Source organism: Hypanus sabinus, chromosome 2 (assembly GCF_030144855.1).
Source record: "Hypanus sabinus isolate sHypSab1 chromosome 2, sHypSab1.hap1, whole genome shotgun sequence".
NCBI classification, from domain to species: domain Eukaryota; kingdom Metazoa; phylum Chordata; class Chondrichthyes; order Myliobatiformes; family Dasyatidae; genus Hypanus; species Hypanus sabinus.
The window spans coordinates 209930859-209943311 of record NC_082707.1 but is presented as its reverse complement, the minus strand read 5'-3'; the positions used below and the strand labels follow the sequence as shown (position 1 = coordinate 209943311).

The 12453-nt window shown below is 45.6% G+C and overlaps 1 protein-coding gene across 4 annotated transcripts in view; it reads left to right on the top strand.

Annotated features, from left to right (window-relative positions):
- Window positions 1-709: 709 nt before the first annotated feature.
- The window catches only part of golga5 (golgin A5), a 126090-nt gene continuing 114346 nt past the window's right edge, over window positions 710-12453 (top strand). The window contains exons 1-2 of one of the 4 annotated variants that reach the window (XM_059962843.1): window positions 1399-1423; window positions 1587-1645. The gene's annotated coding sequence lies outside the window, so the exon portion shown is untranslated. The other 3 variants (XM_059962847.1, XM_059962858.1, XM_059962852.1) reach the window with 3 other exon arrangements.

The following is a 12453-nucleotide window of genomic DNA, read 5'->3' as shown; positions in this document are numbered from 1 at the left end:
GCGATGATATTGACCCTCCCACCACCAGTGGGCGATGATATTGACTCTCCCAGCACCAGTCGGCGGTGATATTGACCCTCCCAGCAGCAGTGGGCGGTGATATTGACCCTCCCAGCTCCAGTGGGTGGCGATATTGACCTTCCCACCACCAGTGGGCGGTGATATTGACCCGACCACCACCAATGGGTGGTGATATTGACCCGCCCAGCTCCAGTGGGCGGTGATATTGACCCTCCCAACTCCATTGGGCCGTGATATTGACCTTCCCAGCTCCAGTGGGCGGTGATATTGACCCTCCCACCACCAGTGGGTGATGATATTGGTCCAAACAGTTGAAAATCTGCAGATGCTGAGCATTCAAGCTTCACACACAAAATGCTGGAGGAACTCAGCAGGACAGGCAACCTCTATGGAAAAAAGGACAGTCGATGTTTCAGGCCGAAATCTTCCAGCAGGAAACACTTAGGTTGGAGGAACAACACCTTACATTCCATTTGGGTAGCCTCTAACCTGATGGCATGAACATCAATTTATCAAACTCCTGGTAATGCCAAGGGAGGCGATGCTGGTCCTCCCACCAGCAGGGGCGGTGAAGTCGGTTCCCCAACCGGCTGGGGTGAGATTGTTGGTTCTCCCTGCAGCTGTAGCCGATGATGTCGGTCCTCCCACCAGTAGGGGCGGTCAACACCCTCACCGGCTCCATTTTAACCTGTCAGGCATTCTACATGGACGCCTTGCTGCGAGGTCCTGACTGAGCATTTCCGGGTTCAGCTCCACGTCTGCTGCCCCGCTCGGGCCGGGCCTGTGACAACTCAGTCCCCGTCCTGGTGTGTCCGTCTCCCCGGGCCGGGCCTGTCTGCACCCGGTGAGTGTGATCGTCGGCCGGGCCTGTGACAACTCAGTCCCCGTCCTGGTGTGTCCGTCTCCCCGGGCCGGGCCTGTCTGCACCCGGTGAGTGTGATCGTCGGCCGGGCCTGTGACAACTCAGTCCCCGTCCTGGTGTGTCCGTCTCCCCGGGCCGGGCCTGTGACAACTCAGTCCCCGTCCTGGTGTGTCCGTCTCCCCGGGCTGGGCCTGTGACAACTCAGTCCCCGTCCTGGTGTGTCCGTCTCCCCGGGCCGGGCCTGTCTGCACCCGGTGAGTGTGATCGTCGGCCGGGCCTGTGACAACTCAGTCCCCGTCCTGGTGTGTCCGTCTCCCCGGGCTGGGCCTGTGACAACTCAGTCCCCGTCCTGGTGTGTCCGTCTCCCCGGGCCGGGCCTGTCTGCACCCGGTGAGTGTGATCGTCGGCCGGGCCTGTGACAACTCAGTCCCCGTCCTGGTGTGTCCGTCTCCCCGGGCCGGGCCTGTGACAACTCAGTCCCCGTCCTGGTGTGTCCGTCTCCCCGGGCCGGGCCTGTCTGCACCCGGTGAGTGTGATCGTCGGCCGGGCCTGTGACAACTCAGTCCCCGTCCTGGTGTGTCCGTCTCCCCGGGCCGGGCCTGTGACAACTCAGTCCCCGTCCTGGTGTGTCCGTCTCCCCGGGCTGGGCCTGTGACAACTCAGTCCCCGTCCTGGTGTGTCCGTCTCCCCGGGCTGGGCCTGTGACAACTCAGTCCCCGTCCTGGTGTGTCCGTCTCCCCGGGCCGGGCCTGTCTGCACCCGGTGAGTGTGATCGTGACAACTCAGTCCCCGCTGAAGTTGCACCTCTTTCCCGCTTCCTGAGGCCCTTTTCAGTGTCCCTTAGCTTAATTTATAGGGGATCGCTGCGCGTTTATTATTCGCTGGAAGTTAGGTCCAGATTCACGGGCGAATTTCCTTTGTAAGTATTCTAGTGTGCCTGAATTCTGCAGGTTTCGGTTGAGGTGCCGGATAGATATTGTCATTGTGGTGTTGGAACTAGGCTGGTTTATTTAACACAAATAAACCCGCTGGAATGTGCAATGTGGCAGGATGTGTGGTGACTTGGTAAACACCTGCCAACCGCCTTCACTGGAGGAGTTTACATGTACTCACAGGAGACAACTGGATCACCACAAAGCTTGTCTCTCCACCAATTTATGGGAATCTCTGACCCACAACTCAGAATGGGTTTGAGAAAGTACTTTGCCTTTTCCAGGAGCACGCACGTCCAGCGGTTTTGGATCCCTTGTTTGCCATAAGATGTGTTGGCATCGGAAAGGATCCTGCGGAGATTGACGAGAATGATTTCGGTAATAAAAGGGTTAACAAATGAGGAGCATTTACAGCTCCGAGCTGTAGCTCTGGAGTTTAGAGAATGAGGAGGCAAGAAGACTCATTGAAATCTATCGAATATTGAAAGTGTGGTTGGGGAGAGGATGTTTACTACAGTGGGTGATGATGAGAATTTAGAAGACCATAAGATATAGGAGCAGAAGCAGGCCACTCGGCCCATCAAGTCTGTTCTGTCATTCAATCATGGGCTGATCCATTTCTTCCAGTCATCCCCACTCCCCTGTCTTCACTCCATACCATTTGATGCCCTGGCTAGGGTCATAAAGAGAACTTTGGGTACTTTGGCCTTTATAAATCAAGTATTGAGTATAAGAGTTGAAATGCATTGGTGAGACCGAATTTGGAGTATTGTGTGCAGTTTTGGTCACCTAATTACAGGAAGGGTATTAATGAGGTTGAAAGAGTGCAGAGAAGGTTTACAAGGATGTTGCTGGGACTTGAGAAACTGAGTTACAGAGAAAGGTTGAATAGGTTAGGACTTTATTCCCTGAAACGTAGAAGAATGAGGGGAGATTTGATAGAGATGTATAAAATTATGATGGGTAGCAGTGGTTCCCAATGTGGGGCGTACGCCCCACAGGGGGGTAATTTGATTTTTAAGGGGGGCAATTTGAGAATGAGTTATTAACAGTGAATTGTTTCTAGTAAGTCTGTGTGAGTATGAGTGTGTGTGCGAGTTAATACATATGTGTATACACAGTATGCATACATAAAAATACTTGTGTGTATGTACATGTGTAATTGCGTATGTACTGTATATATAGTGAATCACCATCATTACAACCATCAAATGGCTTTCATAATTAAATTAATGAATTGACTGATGTAGGAAGGAACGAATGAACGAGTCTAAACGCGTAAGAAACTCGTACGAGGTCGCGCCAATGCTGCTTTTTGCAGTAGCTTTCGGTTCTTGGTGGTGTGAAGGTGTGTACATTGCGTCATCTCTTTTAAACGGTGTATCTGTCTTTGTATGCTGTAGAAACGAATCGGCATTGTTTTATTTATTTATTATTATTTTAATATCACTTAATGTTTTTTTTACAATATCTTAGTAATTTCTTCCTCAGAACTTTAACAGTCCTTTGGTTCTTTTATTTTTCTCTTTCATGAATGCCATGTTCTTTGGAAGCTTGTTTAAACCAAGTTAATGGTCTTTTAGGCTTCCTCCAGGTGAATAGGAGTTCACTTTTTGAATAATAAGAATTATATATCACCACAGGGGGCATCAGGATTTTAGAGATGATTAGGTGGGGCATGGCCAAAAAAAGGATGGGAACCTCTGAGATAGGGTGAATGCAAGCAGGCTTTTTCCATTGAGGCCAGGGGAGGAAAAAACCAGAGGTCATGGGTTAAGCATGAAAAGGGAAAAGTTTAAAGGGAACATTAGGGGAAGCTTCTTCACACAGAGAGTAGTGGGAGTGTGGAATGAGCTGCTAGATGAAGTGGTGAATGCAGGCTCACTTTTAACATTTGAGAAAAACTTGGACAGGTATATGGATGAGAGGTATATGGAGGGATATGGTCCAGGTGCAGGTCAGTGAGACTAGGCAGAAAAATGGTTCTGCACAGCCAAGAAGGGCCAAAAGGCCTGTTTCTGTGCTGTAATGTTCTATGGTTCTAATCAAGAACCTATGTATCTCTGCCTTAAATGCACCCAATGACTTGGCCTCCACAGCCATTCGTGGCAACAAATTCCACAGATTTACCACCCTCTGATTAAAAGTAATTTCTCCACATCTCAATTCTAAAAAGACATCCTTCAATCCTGAAGTTGTGCCCTCTTATAACCATATAACAATTACAACACGGAAACAGGCCTTCTCGGCCCTTCTAGTCCGTGCTGACGCTTTCTCTCACCTAGTCCCACTGGCCCACACTCAGCCCATAACCCTCCATTCCTTTCCTGTCCATGTACCTATCCAATTTTACTTTAAATGACAATACCGAACCTGCCTCTACCACTTCTACTGGAAGCTCATTCCACACAGCTACCATTCTCTGAGTAAAGAAATTCCCCCTCGTGTTACCCTTATACTTTTGCCCCCTAACTCTCAAATCATGTCCTCTTGTTTGAATCTCCCCTACTCTCAATGGAAAAAGCCTATCCACATCAACTGTATCTATCCCCCTCATTATTTTAAATGCCTCTATCAAGTCTCCCCTCAACCTTCTATGCTCCAATGAATAGAGACCTAACTTGTTCAATCTTTCCCTGTAACTTAGGTGCTGAAACCCAGGTAACATTCTAGTAAATCTCCTCTGTACTCTCTCTATTTTGTTGACATCTTTCCTATAATTCGGTGACCAGAACTGTACACAATACTCCAAATTCAGCCTTACCAATGCCTTGTACAATTTTAACATTACATCCCAACTCCTGTACTCAATGCTCTGATTTATAAAGGCCAGCATACCAAAAGCTTTCTTCACCACCCTATCCACATGAGATTCCACCTTCAGGGAATTAAGCACCATTATTCCTAGATCACACTGTTCTACCGCATTGTTCAATGCCCTACCATTTACAATGTATGTCCTATTTGGATTATTCCTACCAAAATGTAGTACCTCACACTTATCAGTATTAAATTCCATCAGCCATCGTTCAGCCCACTCTCCTAACGGGCCTAAATCTCTCTGCAAGCTTTGAAAACCTACTTCATTATCTACAACACCAACTATCTGAGTATCATCTGCATATTTACTAATCCAATTTACCACCCAATCAGCCAGCCAGAATAGGATCCCTTTATTCCCACTCTCTGCTTTCTGCTGATCAACCAATGCTCCACCCATGCTAGTAACTCCACTGTAATTCCATGGGCTCTTATCTTGCTAAGCAGCCTCATGTGCGACAACTTGTCAAAGGCCTTCTGAAAATACAAGTACACCATGTCTACTGTATCTCCTTTGTCTACTCTGCATATAACTTCCTCAAAGAATTGCAGTAGGTTTGTCAGGCAGGATTTTCCTTTCAGGAAACCATGCTGGCTTTGGCCTATCTTGTCACGTGCCTCCGGGTATTCCGTAATCTCAGCCCTAACAATCGATTCCAACAACTTTTCAACCACTGATGTCAGGCTAACAGGTTATAGTTTCCTTTCTGCTGCCTCCCACCCTTCTTAAACAGTGGAGTAACATTTGCAATTTTCCAGTCATCTGGTACAATGCTAGAATCTATTGATTCTTGAAAGATCATTGTTAATGCCTCTGCAATCTCTCCAGCTCCTTCCTTCAGAACCCGAGGGTGCATTCCATCAGGTCCAGGAGATTTATCCACGCTCAGACCATTAAGCTTCCTGAGCACCTTCTCAGTCGTAATTTTCACTGCAAACTTCACTTCCCTGACAGTCTTGAATGCCCGGTATACTGCAGACCTCTTCCATTGTGAAGACTGATGCAAAATATGTATTCAGCTCCTCTATCATCTCTCATCACAATATCTCTAGCATCATTTTCTATTGGTCCTATATCTACCCTCAACTCTCTTTTATCCCTTATATACTTAAAAAAGCTTTTGGTATCTTCTTTGATATTAGTCGCCAGCTTCCTTTCATAATCCATCTTTTCCTTCCTAAGACCTTCTTAGTTTTCTTCTGCAAGTTTTTAAAAGTCTTCCCACTAGCTTTGGCTTCCTTGGACACCCTCTTTTTTGCTTTTACTTTGGCTCTGACTTCACTTGTTAGCCACAGTAGTGTCCTTCTTCCCTTTGAAAATTTCTTCTTATTTGGTATATATCTGTCTTTCTCTTCCCTCATTTTTCACAGAAACTCCACCCATTTCTGCTCTGCTGTCCTTCCTGCTAGTGTCCCTTTCCAGTCAACCTTGGCCAGTTCCCCTCTCATGCCGTTGTAATTTCCTTTCTTCCACTGAAATACTGACATACTGGATTTTAATTTTTCCCTCTGAAATTTCAGTGAACTCAATCATATTGTGATCACTGTTCCCTAAGGGTTCCTTTATCATAAGCTCTCTTATCACCTCCGGATCATTGCAAAACACCCAGTTCAGCACAGCTGATTCCCCAGTGGGCTCAACAACAAGCTATTCTTAAAAACCATCCCTTAGACATTCTACAAATTCTTTCTCTTGAGGTCCAGTACTGGCCTGGTTTTCCCAATCCACTTTCCTGTTAAAATCCCCAACGATTATCATGACATTGCCCTTCTGACACGCCTTTTCTGTCTCCTGCTGTAATTTGTAATCCACATCCTGGCTGCTGTTTGGTGGCCTGTATACAACTGCCATTAGGGTCCTTTTACCCTGGCCATTTGTTAACTCAACCCATAGAGGCTCTACACCTTCCGATCCTATGTCATCCCTCTCTAATGATTTAATATTATTTCTTATACACGGGGCCACACCACCCCCTCTGCCTACAAACCTATCTTTTCGATACACTATATTCTTGGACATTCAGCTCCCAATGGCAGCCATCCTTGAGCCAAGTTTCAGAGATGGCCACAATGTCATACTTGCCAGTCTGTAGCTGACTTTCTCGATTATGCATGTGTGTATATACACTGACTTGTCCGAGTATTTAACCCCCAGCCCTTTGTTCACATAAATAAGTATTACAACCAGGGGTTTTATCAATTGAACTGAGAAATTTTATTTGTGAATCACATGTTTCTTTTTTTCACAGCAGAGTTCAAAAATCAGGGAAGATTGTAAAGCATGAAAAACTGAAATGTCAGTAGTTTAAAAGTATTCATCCCCTTTTGATCAGTACCTAGTTGAACCATCTCTCACAGCTCTTACAGCCAGTAGTCTTTTTGATCAAATCTTTGCATAATATGAGCTTAAATCTCAGCTTTGCATAATATGATGGAGCTAGATTTGCCCAATTCTCCTTGCAAAATTGTTCAAGCTGCGCCAGGTTATTTGGGAGTAGTGGTGGACAGGAATCTTGAGGTCTTGCCAGAGATGTGCAGTTGGATTAAGGTCAGGACGCTGACTGGGCCACTCAAGGACGTCAAATTTCTATGGCAGTGTGGTTTGGATTGTTGTCCTGTTGAAAGACTAACTTCCTCCCCTGTTTAAGCTTTCAGGCAGAGGTGAGCAGGTTTTTATCCAGGATCTCTCTGTATTTAACAGCATTCATCTTCCCATAAACGCTGACCAGATTTCTAGTCCCTACTGCTGAAATATATCCTGTAGCATGATGCTACCTCCACCGTACTCTACAGTAGGGATGGTGTTAGCTGGCTGAAGCTCAGTATTAGACTTACACTACATGCCCCACTTCGTGATGAGGCCAAGAAGTTCCATCTTAGTCTCATCCTCCACAAGATCTTCTTGCACATCTTTACAGTATCTTCGAAGTGATGCTTTGTAAAGTCTTTATGGCAAGGATATGCTTTTTTTAAAGTTGGAGCTTCTTCCTTGCCACTCTTCCATGAATACTGTTTTTGTGTAAAGCCTTGGAGATTGTGGCACCATGAACTTCATCTCCTGTTGCAGCCGCTGACTTCCCCAGCTCACGTTAGTGACTGTTGGCATCATGGTAGCCTCTGTTACACGTGCCATTCTTTGGTGACTAATTGGGGGGGGGGGGGTGGTTGGTCTGATCATACTTTTTCACAATGATTTCACTGAGGTCTGAGGTATGTTCAGTGCCTTTGAGTTGGTTTTGTACACTTTCCCATATCTATGCTTCTCTCTCATTTCCTTGACTTGTCTTGAATACTTTTTTTGTCTTCATTTTGGTTTGTTCTGTTGAAAATCTACCATACTATTGGACTTTATAGACAGAGGGGGTATTTATTCTTATGAATTCATTGAAAACAGGCGATCCTCTAATTTTCTACATCAACAAATTGGGTGAGTTGGTAAGATGATATACTGTATGGTATCTGAAGAAAGTTAGCGTTGTAATTACAAAGAGGATGAATACTTTTTCAGCCTCGTGGACTTACTTGGTTTTTAAAATTTTAGTAAATTATTGACAGGTTTTGGAATTTTTCTTTTGATTTGACATGAGGCACAATGTTTTGTAGATTTGCTCAAAAATCCTACTTCAATTTTTTAAAATTTAGAAACTGAGGCAGTAAAATGTGGAAGTAGCTGTGGGGCTGAGTACCTTTACAAGGCACTGTGTGCGCATACAAACTAGAGAGCAACACATTAAGTAGTAGAGTTGAGACACATTGAATCGGAGTTTATAACTAAGCAGGGAAGAGCCTTATGCATTTAATGTTTGAGTAATATTGTAAATGTATTGTTTGAAGCATTCCTTGTTGTTACAGAATTCATTACAGGTTATATGTAAAAGTATGGGAATGGCATACGTCATTGTGACACCACGTCATATGTTTGCGCCTCACTAATGTAAAATGAAATTAACGTGTTTATCCCTGGCTCTGGTGTTTTTCTTTCTATTATATTTTGTAACTCCAAGAACTAACAGGAATCTAGGACAAGAGGGCATGACCTCAGAATAGAGGAACCTTTATTTAGAACAGAGTTGAGGAAGAATTTCTTTAGCCAAAGGGTAGTGAATCTGTGGAACTCATTGCCACAGATGGCCTTGGAGACCAGTCATTGCGTATATTTAAAGCAGAGGTTGATAGATTGCTGATTAGTCAGGGCATCAAAGGTTACGGGGAGAAGGCAGGAGAATGGGGTTGAGAGGGATCATAAATCAGCCATGATGGAATGGCGGAGCAAACTCAGTGGGCTGAAACATCGATTCGTTCAACGAAACATTCATTTCCATGGATGATGCTGCCTGACATGCTGAGTTCCTCGTGTATTTTGTGAGAGGAGCATCTATACACCTTGCTTTATTAGACTTTTGTTTTGCTATTGTAACCCTCTCACCGTGGCTCGTAACAAATTAGGCTTGTTAGCTATCTCTGGCTGACAGCCATGTGACTCAGCAATGCATGGGTAACAGTGAAACGGTCATCTCCAATAAGCAACACACGTTATGGTTCAAGTTCAACCAAGCAGGAAAGCTGGAATGTTCCCTTGAGGGAATGAAAATTATGGTGAATGTTGTGTAAATATTGTCTTCTGCGAAGTTATCATTTGCCAGGAAATGACAGAACATACACCAGCATAAACTTAAGGTGGAAGTATATTTACAAATATTTCAACTTAACAAACTGTTAACAGAGAAAGCACCCATTACAGTTAAACCAGTCTGTAATATGTACATAAACATTGGAGCTCATTGCCAGCTAGTTGGGTGCTTCGATTGAATTACTCCTGGCGCTGAACCTACGTTCTGCTTGAATGACACCAGCCACAATTCAAACTTCCTTCGAAGTTTTTGTCTGACTAACTGGCTAACTAATCGGCACTTCCTCTGTGGAACCATTTGCACAAAAAGCTTCGTACAACTGTGGCGGTGTTCCACAAGTGCTTGCCGCACCCACTAACTCCTGCCAGTGTGACCCCAAAACCAGCCAGTGTTCTCCTAGAAATCTGATGCAGCCAATCTCTCTCTCTTGTATGTTCTACGGCATCCCACTGGACAGAATGTTATCAAGACAAACCCCACTGGCTGACACAACATTCCTAAGCAGATCAAATGTCTCCTTATATTTTAATAAAAACCCAAATACTAGATGGTAAAGTTTGAACAGAACACTGCATTTTACAGAAAAGCTGTTTAAAATAAAATACTCGACAGCATAATTATAGCAATAGGACAACAGACCCCTCCAGTTCAGTTGCAAACTGTCTCTTCTGTGCAGGTCTTGCCTTCCCCGGAAGAGAGATCAATGATCCAAAAATCTTATGCTCTCCCTCCTACACCAACTTCTTAGCCAAGTGTTAAACTGTAATCTTCCTAGCACGTAGCATGAGTAGCAATCCTGTAATCACAACCCTGGAGGTCCTGTCCTTTAAATTAGCACCTAACTCCCTGAACTCCCTATGTAGAACCTCGTCATTTGTCCTTCCCAGTCATTGGTACCGACGTGAACCACAACTGTTCGAACTGAGAGCCAGAATTTCCTTGCAGCAGGAAACAAAGGAATGTAACGTTTTGTGCTTCATGGAGACCCGGCTGGCGGATGAGATACTGGATCATACCATTGAGTCCTCTGGGTTCTCCCTGTTCTGGGAGGACAGGTCTAAAAATCTCGGGGAAGAGTAAAGGAGTTGGGGTATGCTTCATGGTCAACAGTGCTCGGTGCGACCTGCGGAATGTGCATGCTGTTCCCCGGATCTGGAGTGCCTGGTGCTGCTGTGTAGACCTTTCTGGCTGCCGAGGGAGTTCATGGCTGTTATCACAGCGGTGTACATTCTGCCACAGACTGCTACTGACCTGGCTCTCAAGGAACTGTATGAGACTGTCAGCACCCTGGAGCCTGCACAGTTGGAGGCTGCCTTCATCGACACCAGAGACTTTAATAGAGAGTCACTGATTAAAGTCTCTCCGAAGTTTTGCCAACACATCCGGGTGAGCACTCGTGGAGGTAGCCTACTCCCCTGTTGCTACTCTCCCTTCTGCATTGCTTCACGTCGCCCCCCATTTGGAAAATCGGGTCACTCCTCCATCTGCTACTGCCAAAGTACAGGCGAAAGCTGAAACAATAGGTGGCCATAGTTAAAAACTGTCCACTGTTGGTCCAACAATCGGTCTCCATGTTACAGGATGGCTTTGATGACGTTGACTGGAATGCCTTCTGTGATGAGGATGTCTCTGAGTTCACGGAAGGGATCATGAGTGTCATCCAGAAGTACATCGAGGATATTGTCCCTCAGGAGTCGGTCAGGGTCTATCCAAACCAGAAACCCTAGATCAACAGTTCTGAGCGATCAGCACTAACCACGCGAGACAGAGCTTACGTTGCCGGTGTCCAACAGAAACTCAAGAAATACAGCTACGATCTGCGCAAAGTCATCAAGGCAGTGAAACAACAATCCACGGACAAGATTCAGAGTCAACTCTCCACCAAAAACACACGCAGCTTATGGCAAAGTCAACACACCATCGCAGACCTCAAAGATAAATGCAGTGGAATTTCTAACACTGCTGCCTTTCTCCCAGATGAGCTAAATCTTTTTTACACTCGATTTGATGTTGCCAACACTGAGCCCCTGAGGAGACCTACAGCTGATGTGACCTGCAGCTTGGTGATCTCTGAGGCTGAAGTATGCAAGTGTTTCCAACGAGTGGACAGTCACAAGGCTGTAGAACCCAACGGCATCCAAGAGTGAGTACTCAGAGTGTGTGTGGCACAACTGGCAGGTGTATTTACTGACATTTTTAACCTCTCCCTCTCCCAAAGTAGAGTGCCCTCCTGCTTCAAAACATCCACCATTGTTCCAGCACCTAAAAAGACCAAGGTAGTATATCTGAATGACTGGCATCCTGTCACACTCACCTCAATAATAAGCAAATGCTTTGAGAATCTGGTCAAGGACTACATCTGCAGCATGCTACCATCCACACTGGACTCCCTACAATTCACCTACCAACACAACCGATTGACAGATGACACAATAGCCACTGCTCCACACACCGTCCTTACACATCTGGAGAAGAGGGATGCTTATGTGAGAATGCTGTTCTTGGACTACAGTTCAGCATTCAACACCATAATTCCCTCCAGGCTCAACAAAAAGCTCAGAGACCTCAGCTTTGACCCTGACTTGTGTAGCTGGATCCTGGATTTCCTGTCAGATTGCTGGCAAATGGTAAGACTGGGCTCCTTCACCTCTGCCCCTCTGCACAGGTGCCCCTCAGGACTGTGTCCTAAGCCCCCTCCTTTACTCTCTATATACCCATGACTGTTGCCACCTACAGCTCCAATTTACTAATCAAATTTGCTGACAACACTACATTGATTGGCCTTATATTGAATAATAACGAGGCAGCCTACAGGGAAGTCATCACCCTGACACGGTGATGTCAAGAAAACAGCCTCCCCCTCAAAAACAAAGGAGCTGACTGTGGTCTACAGGAGGAATGGAGACAGGCTCACCCCTATTGATATCAGTGGATCTGGTGCTGAAAGGGTGAACAGCTTCAAGTTCCTTGTACACACATCATCGAGGATCTCACGTGGTCTGTACGCACTGGCTGTGTGGTGAAAACGGCACAACGGCACCTTTTTCACCTCAGACGGTTGAAGAAGTTTGGTATGGGCTTCCAAATCCTAAGAATTTTCGACAGGCACAATTGAATCAGAATCAGTTTTATTATCACCGGCATATGATGTGAAATTTGTTAACTTAGCAGCAGCAGTTCAATGCAA